Source organism: Pseudophryne corroboree, chromosome 4, assembly GCF_028390025.1.
Source record: "Pseudophryne corroboree isolate aPseCor3 chromosome 4, aPseCor3.hap2, whole genome shotgun sequence".
NCBI lineage: Eukaryota > Metazoa > Chordata > Amphibia > Anura > Myobatrachidae > Pseudophryne > Pseudophryne corroboree.
In genome coordinates, this window is record NC_086447.1 from 781,128,714 (window position 1) to 781,145,160 (window position 16,447).

Genomic DNA, 16,447 nt, shown 5'->3' on the forward strand with positions numbered 1-16,447 from the left:
GACCTAATGATCGACATCCTATATTGCCGGCTCCGGAGCAAAAATTAATGTTTAGACATAACAGATATGAAGAGCACAATAAATATCTTCAAATCTATATGCAGTATACAGTATGTATGTTAAATGTAGTCAAAACTGTTAAAAATAAGTCAAAATTAACTTGTGAAATTAAAAATGGTTCTTATGTAATGTTTGTTTTAACGTAATATTTCCTGTTAAGCTTTAATTATTGCATTAAACTGTACTCTTAATCAAATGAATATCCTTAAGAAAATAATAAATTTTCTGCTTTTCATTCTACTACAGTCACAATTTAAAAAAAAAAATATTTTTAATTTGTGCATTAAAAAGAAAAATTGCCTCTTGTAAGACTAAATTTCATGACAAATGTAACACCGTTTTTGTGAATCAGTTTATATGTGCTGCTTTTTATTGCTTACTTTTCATAGGTGGTTGTTAAGAATGTTTATTGAGTGGGTAGCATGCCCCAAAGGTCTGTGGAGCTTGTTTCATGTTAATTTAGTGTTGGCATTGAGTCATGCCAAGGAAGACTACTAATCATGGATTTCCCATTTTTTGATGAACCATTTGGCACCATGCCCAGCTTGGCTTATGCATACAGCGCCTATTAAAAACATATAGCCCCACCAGACATAAAAATGTAGCAAATAAAGTTGCTTTTTACTACAGTATTTTATCTGAGCTGAACTATGTTTTTCTTCCAAAAATGCTAATTTTTCTAAATCTGTAATTTGCTTGCTTCTCCTTAGCAGTCGAATACTACTGAAAATGCTTTGTTTAATAAAACAGAGTTGTATGTTTTTTGTTACTTAAACAGGTTTTAATAACTTAATGGAAACCATATGTTGCAGACATGTACAGCACTGTAAATGTAAAAAGTGTGTACAGTTCCCAAAAATATATATTTTTTCTGTGCATGCAAATAGTGCACATGAAGTCTTATGGGATACATGTATTAGTAAGTCCTTTGTTTAATAGTTATTATGGCAAAATGCCCACACTGTCCTCAGACACCTTAAAAAAAATCATTATATTAGTATAATGGAGTATCATGTTTCAAGTCTATTTATCATTGCATATTAGGTTAATGACCGACTGTGCAAAACACCAAGTATATACAGTATACCTCCGGCACTCTTCTCAAAACTTAGAGACTGAATTTCTACTGGCAAGGTCCCATGTATTCGTGGCCACCGAGACATCTGGCGGGCCCTGGTGCCAGAGAAGTCGCAGCTACACTCTGTCATGGCATACAATGGAAGTTTATTTTAAAAATAAACAAACTAAGTATAGGCCTGTGATGATTTCCATATTGTAATGTATTTGCTGGTGTTCGCACACCCTGCATGACAGTTGTCTTTCTTACTGTTTCTGTGTAGTCTTCCTAATAGTTTGTGTCTGGAGTGGTTTTCTGGTAGATGGAGTGCCATATGTTTGCAAAGGACACCCCCTCCTTCCCCTCCCCCCTCGGTTGGGTCATGGACTATACTCCATCCCCCCCTCCAAGACATAAATTATTCAACTGGATGGCCCAGGTGAGTATTTTAGGGCTAGATGCATCATGGCTTGGAGAGTGATAAAATGGAGAGAGAAAAAGTACCGGCCACTCAGCTTATAACTGCCATCTCACAGGTCCTGTGAGATGGCAGTTAGAAGCTCATTGGCTGGTCATTTATCACTCTCCATTTTATCACTCTCCAAGCGATGATGCATCTAGCCTATGTCTTGGAGGGGATGGGATGAGGATAGTCATGGGGAAACCACTGCGGCACCCCTTTTGATGGCTCCTGTGCACACACAGCAGACCGGACACCCCTTTCAGATACAGCAGACAGCACCCCACTTGGACTGATACAGCAGAGCATCCCTTTCAAATACAGCAGACAGAGCACCCCACCTGGACTGATACAGCAGAGCACCTCTTTCAGATACAGCAGACAGAGCACCCTTTTCAGATACAGCAGACAGAGACCCTCTTTTCCAGCTACAGCAGACAGAGCGCTCCTTTCAGATACAGCAGGCAGAGCACCCCGCCTGGACTGATACAGCAAAGCACCCCTTTCAGATACAGCAGACACCGCACCCCTTTTTCAGATACAGCAGACAGGGCACTCCTTTCAGATACAGCAGACAGAGCATGCGCCACACACCAGACTACACAGTACTGAGATGGACACGTCCATCCAGTACACTCTCCACAGCCGGAGTGAAGATGGCACCAATCACCAGGGACCTTTATAGAATCCAAAACCCGAGAGAATCTGACAGCGGGATGATGATGTTTTGCCTCATTTTGGGATCTGAGTAAGGTGGACTCGGATCCGGACTTGGAATGCAAAGTTCGGGTGGGTCCGGTTCCCGGAGAACCGGACCCGCTCATCTCTACTGGTGAGTACTACTCAGGGGCGGTACTATCATTGGTGCAGCAGGTGCATTGCACTGGGGCCCTGAGGACTAAGGGGCTCACTGCTGCCCAGACCCGTAATGAGTTATCTCCTGGCCTCAATGCATACCATTTTGAGCAATGTCGGATGAATGGCCCAGGGCACAGAGCAGCGTGGGCCCCATTTCCTGAAGGACCTGCCCCTTACATTAGGTAGGCAGGGCTGACCTTGTGTGTGCTGGACTGATAGAGAAGTCCTGCCACCTATCAGCGCTGATGATCACAGCCATATACTGCCTCTAATAACAGACAGCTGTATATTTTTTCTCAATTGACTTCTGTCTGGCAGCCACTGTCAGAGTCTGCCTAACCGAGTGTCAAACTGAGGAAAGCACATGGGGCCCCTGTCACAGACCCTACCAAGGTACATGCCCCCTGTTCTCCGTACTGCACAGGACATTGTGCTTGTACTCTGTCAATTACTGCCTCTCCATGTCACTCACTGCCTCCCCCGCCTTCCACTGTCAACCTCTGCCTCCCCTGCCTTACACTGTCACCGTGTGCCTCTTTCTGTCACCTATTGGAGTGTGGCATGTTGTGAACTTGGGTTGGGGTTTAGGAGGGGAGGGGCCCAAATTATATTTTTGCTGTTGGGCTTACTACTCACAAATTCCACTACTGGTACTACTGTACCTCTAGAAAAGTCTTGATGGTGGTGCAGTCAGTGATAGTCTGCAAAAATGGGGCAGTGGTATTACGTGAATTTGGTTGGCCTAAGTGCATCAGAAGAACTTGCCTACCCATCATATGTGGCAAGGGGAGAATACTGGGGGGGACATATGGGACAAGGGAAGAGTGGTGAAGGCATATCTGCCTCCCAAGCACATTACATTCTTACCATCCCCAACACGCATGGCATTAACACCCACCACCACTACTAAGTTCATCTGATTTGCAGAGCTTGTTCCTGTCTTCCTCTTGTGGTCATTGCATATGTCTGGGGAGTGTGGATACAACACTGTTTCTAAGATTTCTATCTCTTGCCCTGAATTATATAGTGGATAATAATGAGAAAAATTATCAAAGAGATGAGAAATAAAATGATTAATGAACAAAATGAAAGGCTCTACTGTTAATAGGAAAAAACTTGAACCCTAAAAACATTTATTCATGTATACTGTATATTCAATAACAAAAACAATACAAATAATAGAAGTGGCTAATGCAGCTCAGCATCAGAATTAATGGTAGATAGAGTAATCAATTATGACCCCCAATACAATATTTAAAAGATTTCCCCAAAAGTTTGCACTCCAGGACTTGCTCTGAATTGGAAATAAAGCAAAAAATAGAAAGTTCAGTAACTGCACCTCGGCAAAACCATGTTGCACTGCAGGGGGGGGGGGGGGGAAAGGGGGGCAGATGTAACATGTGCAGAGAGAGTAAGATTTGGGTGGGGTGTGTCCAAACTGACAGCTAAATTGCAGTAAATCTGTCTACCATTTGTGGTCTTCATGCAAAAGCAGATAGCATTTACCTTGCACAGAAAAAATCTAAATGTATTTGCCCCCCTGGTGTGCTGGCAGCTAGGATCCTGGCTGTCAGCATACTGATGCCATGATCCCAGGTGCCAGAATGCCAGCAGGGAGGTGAGTGCAATGAAGTCCCTTGCGGGCTCGCTGCGCTCTTCATGCTGCGGGCTAGGTGGCTCGCTGTGCTCGCCACCGGTTCTATTCCCGCTCTATAGGTGTCGTGGACACCCACGAGTGGGAATAAACCCTATTAGCTGGGATTCTGGATGTCGGCATTGTCAGTGGTCGGGATTTTGGTGTCAGTATCCTGACTGCCGGGATCCCGACTGCCGGGATCCCGACTGCCGGCAATGTAACCGTATCACCTTTGATACATATAGAGTGCTTTCACCATTCTAATTCCACAGTGCTTGGATGGTATGTGCAGTAATAAGAAGACTCCAACTTCTATTCTTATAAATATAAAATAAATTGCTGATCTTTAATTTAACTATCTATAAAAGTAAAACATTAGAGGCTTGGATCCATTAACTGGGTCACTTTAAGCTACAGATGGGATGTAGTTATGTGACCGGCGGTCAGGATACCGCAAATCACAATACTGATGCCTACATCCCACCCACCTCACAATCCTAACAGTCGGCATGCCGACTGACAGGGACTATTTCCACTTGCGGGTGTTCACGACACCCATAGAGTGGGAATAGCACCTGTGGTGAGCACCACTTGCCTCTCCCACTGGCCATCTAAATGCTGGTATCCAGCGGCCGGTATGGTGACCGGCTGTCTCCCGAACGCCGGTCACAGGATACCAACCCGTAATGCAACACTAGCAGCATGAATGATCAGCTAGATGTCCATCCATGCAAACTGTATATATACAGTACATATCATCTGCCAGTCCCAAGTGAGACCGCACTAGCTGCATCTTTAGTCACAAGTAAAAGTGGCTGGTAAAAGCAGGGTAGCAATGGAGAAATTATTCCAATGCAGGCAATATGATGTTGATCTTGGGCTATGCAGACTTAGCTTCTTTGACGCTTTTCTCCAGGGTTTCCGGATTCATCAGAAATAATCTCAAAATGATGACTGTTAAGTCAAATTCAAAGCCTTGTATTATCAATAGCAAGCATCTCCTGTCTGAAGAACACAAACCAGTCCCACCCAAATCTGCCACAGCAAATCTGCATTGAGCAGGCATCATAAACAGACCCGAGGTCATCATAAAGGGACTACCATCATTGCACTTTTATTTCTCCTGCAGAGATTGAAGATTCTTCAGGTCTTACTCTTTCCACAGTAGAATGGGAGTCCGAACATCTACCTCTTCTAAACACATCTAGATTAGTGAGGTTCAGATAACCAGGGTGGTTTGGCATGAACCTTCTCCTCTCAAAGATTATTCCAAAGTGTACAATTTTGCTCATATCTACCAGCCATGTTTGCAATAGTTACAAAATTGATCTAAGTATAGCCTCAATAGTATGTATCAAAATTCCTAGTGGCCTATACAGTAGATTCTCAGGAAGTTACCATGCAATTTTTGTATTAGACAAAGTTGACAAAGAAGGGAAATTAATATGCTCCCTCGAATCTCTAGTATCCTCTATATATGACATTTTTAGCAGGGCTGCCCTGATTATAGGAACTTTAACTATACAAACAACCAATACCTCTTGGTCCAGGTAGTTGATAAGAGCTAGCCTGGCAGGTTTACATCCAGTACCTGTAGTCCCTCAATTTAATTGATGCAGATTTCTTCAGCCTTGGTGAAGTTAAGACAGCTGGGCCAGGCCCGGATACTTTTTTGGGGTGTGTGACCTAACTGCAGGAGGTGTGGACATGTCCCCTTAGAAAAAAAGTATTTCATCGCTAAAAGGGGGGCACAGAGAGCCCCCAGCTAGGGGTAAATCCTGGAAAAGGGGGTATGATCAGTGTTACAATAACAATAATAATAATAATAATATTACTGCTGAAATTGCTCAGATTTTGCATCCCACCACCTGTGATCTGGACCCGGCATCAACCAAGCTTCTAATAGGTTGTATTGATATATTTGATGCTGTCTTTGCAAGGCATATTTCCTGGACCCCTAAAGGAAGCAATTTAGACCTCTTCTTAAAAAAACTAATTTAGATCCCGACTGCATTACCAGCTACAGTCCGGTATCAAACCTTCCTTTCCTAGGAAAGATTATTGAGAAAGTGGTTGCGAATCAACTGGAAACCTGCCTGACAACCCATGAAATTTATGGTCCATTCCAATCAGGATTCAGGAGAAGACATAGCACTGAAATAGCCCTGGTGTGTGTGTTAAATGATCTTCTGATGACAAGAGACAGAGGTGACTGTTCAAAATACAACCTTCTGGATCTCTCTGCAGTATTTGATACCGTGGACCATGGGCTTCTGATTGAGCGACTGATACATTTTTGTGGACTGGATGGCACAATCCTAAGCTGGTTCAAATCAGTTCTCACAGGCAGCTCACAGAGAGTATCGTCTGGAGTATACTCATCACCATCAGTGCCATTGCCATGTGGTGTCCCACAAGATTCTATACTATCCCCCATGCTTTTTGCAGTATACACAGGAGTGGATGAGCGCCAGTTGGCTGCGACTGAATCCAGATAAAACAGAGGTCCTTATGATAGGGCCGCAACATCAAAGGACAAGACTGCAGCATAGCCAACCAACTGGATTTACACTCTGGGATTCAGAATTACAAACCACTGATCGTGTGCGGAATCTTGGCGTTGTCCTGGATGGTAGCTTGACACTTAAACATCAGATATCAGCCACAATCAAATCCTCATTCTTTCACCTGAGGAACATAGCCAGAATCAAGCACTTAATTCCCTCAGATGATCTGCCAAAAGTCATACATGCATTTGTATCATCTCGATTAGACTACTGTAATGCCCGCTACCTTGGTCTCCCAGCAAAAGAATTGCAACACTTACAGCTGGTGCAAAACACAGCTGCCAGGCTGTTAACCAACCAGCCCCGTTCAAGCCACATAACACCCATACTCTACTCCCTCCATTGGCTGCCTGTAAGATGGCGAATCATCTTCAAGATTGGCTTACTTAGTTTCAAAGCATGACATGACCAGGGCCCAAGGTACCTGAATCATATTCTGATCCCATACTGCCCCACTTGATTACTGCGATCTGTAGATGAAGGACTTTTAGCAGTACCTAGAATCTCCCGTAATTCATCTGGGGGTCGAGCTTTTAGTCATGCGGCTCCGACTCTATGGAACTCACTTCCCTGCACAGTGTGAGAGGCCCCAACTATAGAATCCTTCAAAAGTAGACTCAAGACTTTCCTGTTTACTCAAGCATTTCCATAATGTCCCTTTAGTATCTTCATGCTTCTGTATTTTATGAAAAGCTGTTCTGTACTTCATTATTTTCTGTACTATATTATGCTATGTATCTGTTAAGCGCCTTGAGTCCTATTGGAGAAAGAGCGCTATATAAATAAAATTATTATTATTTATTTTGCGTGCATTTTTCTTTAACTACTAGTTAATTGTCATCTTAGTATTTCATGTAAGAAAAAAAATTATATATTTTTTTAATCAACAATTTTTTTATTTGAGGGTTTGACAAAAATGCAGTTTTCATCATTTTGCACATTACCACTCATTACAGTAGGGAATCTTTGCTCTCATTTAACTGTTCTGTTCTGGATGAACTCTGCAGGTCATCGCCAAGAGTTAAATCACCACCTTAGAGCTCTAAATAGGTTTCCTTTGAGTGATTTTTAGTGACAGTAGGCTCTGTTGATATTCTTGCAGATGCTATATGGTAACTTGGAATCTTACTAAAGCCATTGGCTATTATTGAAATTGTGCTTCCTTTTGTGAGTCAGTATGCAGCTTGCTGGTTTTATATATCATGCAGTCATATAGAGAGTATTAATAACTTCTAAAAAAGCAGAAAATAACATTTCCATCACCCCCAAAAAACAGTACTTTTGGCAACATTTTCTAGAAACTATATTAGTCGTTAACCATATTAGATGTAATTTGATCATAAATAGTCGTGATCTGGCTAAATTAAAGAATATCCGTCTCCCAGGAACCCTGTATGATGTATATTAGACTTTGTATTGGCCTTATTACTTATTATTACTTAGTACTTTCTGTCTGCTCAGGTCATTCTGCAATCTTGTCTAGTGCTATAAATATCCGTTAGCTCTCTGCAGGCCAATGGCATATTTTATTACAGCTTTAGATGTAGCAGACAAGGTAAAGCTATTATGCACCTACAATGTGAGAATTTGAAAGTTGAAAGACAAAGCAATAATGACGGGGTACTCCAAGCAGAACTTGTCTGAGAACACTGCAGTATGTAAACAGTTGCAGCCCTGGATCACTGAGGTGGAATGTCATTATTTAAAGTGCTACTTCTTAGCAGCAAAAGTTAGGAATGTGCTTAATGATAGACAGTGCTTGTTCGATTATTCTCTCTAGATTGATTAAATTCCTGCAGATCTTTCATTTTCTGACTAAATATTTTCTAGCAGAACTTAATTTGGCTTCTATTACTGGCAAGCCATTGTTTTTTATGTCCCAATTTAGTCTGTGTGTTTTCTTAAGTTGTACGTGTGCATTCCACACCATAATGTGCTGAAACAAGACCCTTGTGTGGATGTCCCTTAGAGATGACATAATAAGACATTAAAGTTTATTCAGTGGTAATGTTACATAATATCAAGATTGAATTTACTGAAAGATTGATGGAACAAAGCACAATCTGTCTACACAATAACTATAGTGTTTTCATTGTGCCCTCAGATGGGAATTGCCTAACAAATGTAAGTAAGTATAGCATAGCGAGGTATTATAAATGTCTCTTCCAGTAAAACTCCAGTTTCCTAATGCATTTTACACAATCCCTACACCAAGTGGTAATACCAGGACCACAGCAAAAGGGTTGTTTACCCAGAGTCACCCGCACAGAGCACCTTCTATTTAAACATCCTGGTGTGCTAGTAAGAAAAGAGTCTTATGAAAAGATGATCCCAAGAGCAGAGGCACTTCTAGAGAGGAGGCCCACGTGCAAACTTCATCTGGGCCACCTGGCAGCGATGTTGACTCTGGGCATTAGGGTGACTAGTGGACCCTAGCGCTGTCCCAGAGTCTACTGCGGATGTTCAGGTCTCTGGGGAAAATAGTGCAGTGGCCATTTTCCCAGTGATTTTCTAACTGCGTGAAACACCGGGAAAATGTCTGCTGTGCCACTTTCCTGGTGATTTTTGCAGTGCTGCTGCTGACGCGGGACTCCGAAGGGTAAGTATTGAAAAAAATGGGTGCAGTGTGTGTGCCCATTATAAGTACGCCAATGCCTAGGCGCTGCATAACAGCTCACATGCAGGGCATTTCTGTTACATGGTGAACTGGACCACAGTGAGAGTGTGACAGTAGTACCTCTTTCACACATACAACCTGGAAATTTGCTGGGCCTTGTATGTTGGCAAATTCCAAGGTTTCAGCCTGACCTTGGTCTTTTCACACATAGAGTACATCTAAAACCTGGGTTCTTGCACGTGAACATGCATTGACCCGGGTTTTCTGTATGTGTGATAGGAAACGTCCCGGCCTACTCATGACCAGTGTCAGGCTGAGACCGGAGAATTTGTCTGTCTGCTAGACCCGGTAAATTCCTGTGTCGCACATGTGAAAGGGATATTCACCTTGTGTGAAAGGGGTATGACGGTGTTATTTATGACACTAAGTCGGTAACATAAAGATGTGGCATAGTTTAGGTATACTATAATGCCTTTTAGTTTGATCCAAAGCAAAAATAATAGAAGGAAATCCATAGAAAACATGTAAGGTCAGATTCCACCAAAGAAACAAGACAAATCTAGGCCCCCATTTATCAAGCATTAGAGAGTGATAAATAGCACGGTGATAAAGCATCAACCAAACAGCTCCAATATTTCATGTTACAGGCTGTGTTTGAAAAATGACAGTTAGGAGCTGATTGGTTGGTACATTACCACTGTGCAAATTCTCACTCTCCAAGGCTTGATAAATCTGGGCCCTAATGCTGAAATGCAGCTAAAGGTTACTATTCCACTGATCTTATAGGAATATGTTGCAACTCTCTATTGAACTCCTAGGCTGCATTCTTCATATTGGTTCCCCCCACCAACTGACTCCCTCCTTATGCATTATGTAAGTCATATTTGCATGAGCCTAATAAATATCACATTAGCTTATGGGGGAGATGTCTCAAACCTTCTAAAGAGTGGTGAAATCGGCGATAGCAACCAGGGTAGCCATTGGGGGAGACTGCGGGGACTGGAGTCCCGCGCCCATATAGAGAGGGGGGCCCACCCCTGGCTCCCACCATCAATGCCTTGAGAGCTGCACGAGCTGAGCAACAACAGTGGGCTGATGCGCAGGGAGGACTTAAAACAAAACTTCCCTGCGCATCAGCTCTGTGAATCTGTCCTGCAGATCCACAATGCTTCACCTATATGTAATGTCATGATGTGTGACATCACATAGGGTGTGGTAGAATCTTTTTTTGGGAGGGTGGGGTGGTGGCTGTCTATTTTGTCAGTCCCGGGCACAGGGGCACTTTAAGAGAGGTGGAGACCCGTGTGCTGCCTCCTCTGTATGGGCCCCCTCCTCTCTGCAGGAGCGCTGTAGAGTCTTAACACTAGAGGGCTCAGACTCTACTACGCGTGCGCAGATCACCAGGAAAATGGCGTGGCGGCCATTTTCCCAGAGATTTGTGACCGGTGCTGTTAAAACCCTGTGAAAATGGCCGAAAATGGTGCGGTGTGGTCCCCCTCTGGACTCAGGAGCCCGTATGAACCGCACACACTGCACCCATTATAGAAACATCAGGGGCCAGGCCCCACAATGTTTGATGGCAGCCCTGATAGCAACCAATCAGCTTGTATCTACCATTTTATAGTATGTACTTAATATATGCTAGATAGAAGCTTATCACGATGGCTAACTTTTCCACCTCCCCTCTCCTCTCTTTAGAAGGTTTGATATATTCCCCCATAATTACTAAAGAAACATTTGCACTATACATATATCAAAGGACACAGCCAGTATATACATTATATATCCTGACCAGTACAAGCTTAATATAGTGACTTTAAAGCTTATTCCTCATGTCCATAGCACTGTACACAGTACACAGTATACTGACATAGTCAAGATATTTCTAGAGCCTGTTAAATAGTACAACATATAGACATGTATTCGTATTGCTGATTAGTATCATGGGCAGTACTGAACTGTGCTGTAAACTGGCATCTCATTTTACAGCATAGAGCAGCTGACTGGGGTCACAGAGCAGGAGCCAGGCGACCAGCTGACCGGAGGAGAGGCTCAGTGACCACGATCACCGGGCTGGTAAGTGTAAGCGGAGGGGCAAGGGGGGATGTAAGTGGGGATGTAGCACTAGCCAGTGGCGGCACATGCACAAACACCTGCTAACTGTAACTTTTGTGAAAAATACAGTGAGAAATGCGGCACTTTTACACGGACAGACCTTTCTCACATGCTCTAACCCTGCATGTGATAATTGATACTGTACATCCTTACAATGTATTCAATTATCACAATGCAATTTTGGTCATATTTATCACAACCTATCCACATCTGAGAAGCGGATTGTGATAAATATGCCCCTACAGTATATCATTTCCAGCCCTATATCCGTCCGCACAACCGGTATGCCCCAGTAGCACTGTGTTGTATGTATGTATCATGGTTTACTTTGTATAAAAACTATTGTGACTTCGTGATGGGCCTTTTATACTGCAGTCTGACACTGATTTAAAAAGTATTTTGTGATTTATGTTCTCCTTTTTTATATTATTGCAGCTCAGAATATCACGCACATACTTTGCATGCACATACTTTCATATGCAGTTCTTCATTATAATTCCTAAGATTTCATTCCTCAGACTCACTTTCATTATTGATATGAACGTCTTAACATTTTACATTTTGTAAAGTCAATTGATCTTTCATGTGTATTTACTAGACATGGTTAAATCCTTTTGTTCAATTTTAAAAATGAAAAAGTTGATAATTGATTATTTTCATACGTCTCCTATTCTTTTGTGTTATTAATGGAGAATAATTAAAACCATACATTCTCTTGTAGGTTACATATTCTCAATATCACATTCTAAAACAAAACTGTACAGTATCTCTCCTTCTGTATTAAAAAATATAAGTTTATATACAGATTGAGTAAAACTGAATTGTGAGATGTACAATTATTACCATTAATACATTCTTCTTATGTAGTAACTTTCAAATTCCTTACATGAAATACAAAGGCAGGGATTTACTGGATCAAGCCTTGGAGAGTGATAAATAGCACTGTGGTAAAGTACCAAACAATCAGCTCATAACTGTCATTTTTCAAACACAGCCTGCCATGTGGCAGTTAGGAGCTGATTGGTTGGTACTTTATCACAGTGCTATTTATCACTCTCCAAGGTTTGATAAAAGGAGATTTATTGTAGACTTACCATAGTTAAAGCTCTTTCTGCGAGGTACACTGGGTTCCATTTGGATCTTGATCGGGGTGTAGAGTTGGATCTTGATCCAGAGGCACCAACAGGTTAAAGCTTTGACTGTTCCCAGAATGCATTGCATGGTCTCCTCTATAACCCCGCCTCCAGGCACTGGAGCTCAGTTTCGTTAACCAGTCCAATGCAGTAGCAGGTAAAGGAGAAAGCAGATGTTAGTCACATAGAACCACATTCTCACGACAGGAGAAGGGACCAGCGGCTAATTCCATACAAACCCAAATAAGCTAAGTGCGTCAAGGTGGGCGCCCTGTGGAATCCAGTGTACCTCACAGAAAGAGATTTAACTATGGTAAGTCTACCATAAATCTCCTTTTCTGCAGCGGGGTACACTGTGTTCCAGAGGGAATACATTGGGGATGTCCTAAAGCAGTTCCTCATGGGAGGGGATGCACCATAGCGGGCACAAGAACCCGGCGTCCAAAGAAAGCATCCTTGGAGGCGGAAGTATCAAAGGCATAGAACCTAATGAATGTGTTCACTGAGGACCATGTAGCCGCCTTGCACAATTGTTCAGCGGACGTGCCTCGGCGGGCCGCCCAAGAAGGTCCAGCAGACCGAGTAGAATGGGCTTTGATAGCAGCAGGAGCTGGAAGACCAGCCTGTGCATAAGCTTGTGCAATCACCATTCTAATCCATCTGGCCAAGGTTTGCTTATTCGCAGGCCCTTAACCAGACCTGGGCCAATTGCAAAGTCGGCCTCCCACCCTGGGATCCCTCAGGAAGGGGGGACCCAGCCCGTTATGCAGCAGGCTTGTCTTGTTTGTAAGCAAGCTGACGGGCAACCCAGGATTGTTTAGGTTTGGGCTTAGTGGTTTTGGCAGCAAGAGCCTGTCTCAGGTACATCTGACCCTTTGCTTTCCCTGGAGGTCGAAAGGAATGAAAAGTTGTCCTCTTAGCCTTCGGTGCAGAAGGATTAGTACTTGCGAGAAACACAATCCTAGCAGTCGCCAAGTCAGCCACAATCTTGTTCAGATCCTCCCCAAATAGGATATCTCCCTTAAAAGGAAGCACCTCCAAGGTCTTTTTGGAGTCCAGGTCCACTTTCCAGGACCTTAACCACAGAATTCGGCGAGCCAGTATAGATGTAGTAGATGCCTTGGCCGCCATTACACCTGCCTAAGAGGACGCCTCCTGAATATAGTGGGAGGCGGTGGTACTATAAGAGAGATATTGTCTGGCAGTGTCAGAAATATCCTGAGGTAGCTCTTCCTCTAATGCCTGAACCCATGCTTCAATTCCTTTTGGAGCCCAGGAGGCTGTTCTAGTGGGTCTATGTACAGCACCGGTAAGGGAGTAAATAGACATCAGGCATCCCTCCACATGCTTGTCTGTTGGTTCCTTCAGTGAGGGGACAGTGGTGAAAGGCAGAGTAGATGACACCACAAGACAGGCGACATGAGAGTCCACCGGCGGAGGATTTTTCCACTTGTTACTCAACTCCGCAGAGATAGGATAATGAGCTAGCATATTTTTAGACAGGGAGAATTTCTTTCCTGGGGAAGACCAGGATTCCTGTCGTATGTCAATTGAATGGTCAGAATGTGGTAAGACTACTTAGGGAACCTTCTGACGTTTGAACTTATCAGGTTTCTTAGATGCAGTAGTGGAATCTACCTCATCATCAATTTGTAGAATCAGCTTAATAGCCTCCACTAGGTCAGGAACATCAACCTGAGTTGTAGGTTCCTCGTCAGAATCAACTGTATCAGTGTCTGACGGATCAGTATATTCCCCATCCTCAGAAGAATTATCTGAAATATTATTGGATTGTGAGGAGGAAGCGGCCAGCTTAGATAACCCCTTGACCCCAGAGGGACATGGAGTAGACTTTTGTCTCACCAAAGATTGATTTAATAGTTGTATCTGGGTAGACAGAGTGTCAGCCCTGGGCGGATTAACTACAGGTATAATATGCATCTGCAATGGCACAGGAGGACCCACTAGGGGCTTAAGATGTGTCACAAGCATATTCAGCATACTTGAGAACGCTGCCCAAGGTGGTTCCTGATTGGCCACAAGGGCTGCGGGCTGACTGGGAGATGTATGGCACCCAGCACACGAACCATCAGTTAAATCTTTCCCCTCAGGTAAATCCTTGGTGCAAGCATTGCATGATGCAGAAGCATCCACAGATTTCCCGCCCTGTGTGGCAGACATTATAATGATTGTAGCCGCAGAGCGTAACAGTACAATATAGCCAGACAAATACAATACCTGCAAATAACACTCAGTCACAGTTACAATGCAGAAATAATTTTAGATAAACAAAACTGCACTGGACTAGTAAAATTACATATGTATACAGATATACAGATATAACAATGCACAGTAGATACTGGATGTATATCTCAGAATACTTGTACTAAATATTCAGGTAGAAGTACACTTGTTCTTAACTAACACTGTCTAAAATGACATGTAGAATACTTAAGTGACTGTAAATGCACAGCGCTGATGAGACAGGCGGATTTACAGAGGAGACATTGCCCTGCAGTCCTGGAGATCAGCCGCAGCTACTTGTGTAAAGATGGCTCCCAAATCTCTGTCAGGGAGTGAGGGAGAGTGAGAAGTAGCTCCAGGGTGAGAACACCAGCAGTAGATGGCGCCCGGAGCTGGTGGAGGGGCTAAAGGTCAAGCACCTTATCCCCTATGCTGGACCTCACCACCGGGTACTGTGGAGCCTTATTAACAGGATTTTTGTGAAATCCAATCTGTGCTTCCTGCCCTGGTAGATATAGTGGGATCCCTGTACGGCCACAGTGTCCATGCCAGCGTCGCGGTCCATCTTCTAAGACTGCGACCGTAACGCAATTTCAGCGGGTCCACCTAGGGGACCCTCTTCCTCCCAAAGAAACAGCCACGTGATCCTGGAGAGCATCAGTGGTGTGTGCCTGGAAAACGAAGCGCTTCCACCGCAAGTACCCGGGAACTAGTCCAGCGGGAGTATGCGGCGCTGCTGGGGAGGTGTAGGAGCCACAGCACAGTATGTCACTAGGACATAAAAGTTCTGCAGCCCTTGAAGAATCTTCTAACAAAAGCTCTATTCAGGGCTGCCTAGCGCAGCCCCCCCCTGTTAAGTGACCTGCTCTGCAGGCACCAACTTACAAACTGAGCTCCAGTGTCCGTAGGTGGGGTTATAGAGGAGGCCATGGAATGCATCCTGGGAACAGTCAAAGCTTTAGCCTGTTGGTTCCTCTGGATCAAGATCCAACTCTACACCCCAATGTATTCCCTGTGGAACACAGTGTACCCCGCTGCAGAAATGGGGGCCTAAATCCATTACTAAAATAGAGATGAGCGGTTTGGTTTCCTTGGAATCTGAGCCCGTCCGAACTTCCGGTATCCAAGTCAATCCGAGCCACAGCTCTGATTTTCCCAACATACTCATATTCCAAATTGAGGCCAATGCCATCATCCTGGCATTGTATCCTTGCAGGTTTTGGCTTCAATATAAGGGGGCCGTGGACGGAATTCTGCGCTATTTAAGTCCAGGCATGCTGCTGTATGCTGCACTCTGCTCTGCTTTAAGTGGCTGTGCGGTGTCCAGAATGTGTCCAGACTCCATACAAGTAGCTGTACTGTGTCCAATTGAGTGGCTGTGCTGTGTCCAGGCTCCAGACAAGTGGTCGTCCTGTGTCCATACAAGTGGATTTGCTTTGGCCAGACTCCATATACTGTACAAGTAGCTGTGCTGCCTATGTCCATCTAAAGTGGCTGATCTGTGTTTATTAAGTGGTTATGCTGTGTCCATCCAGAAGTAGCTGTGCTGTGTCAATTAAGTGGCTGTCCATTGTCCATCTGCTCAAGTGCTGACGATGCACCTGTCCAGTGTCCATCTTCTCCAGTGCTGATGACATAACTGTCCAGTGTCCATCTGCTCTATTGCTGATAACGCCCCTGTCCAGTGTCCATCTGCTCGT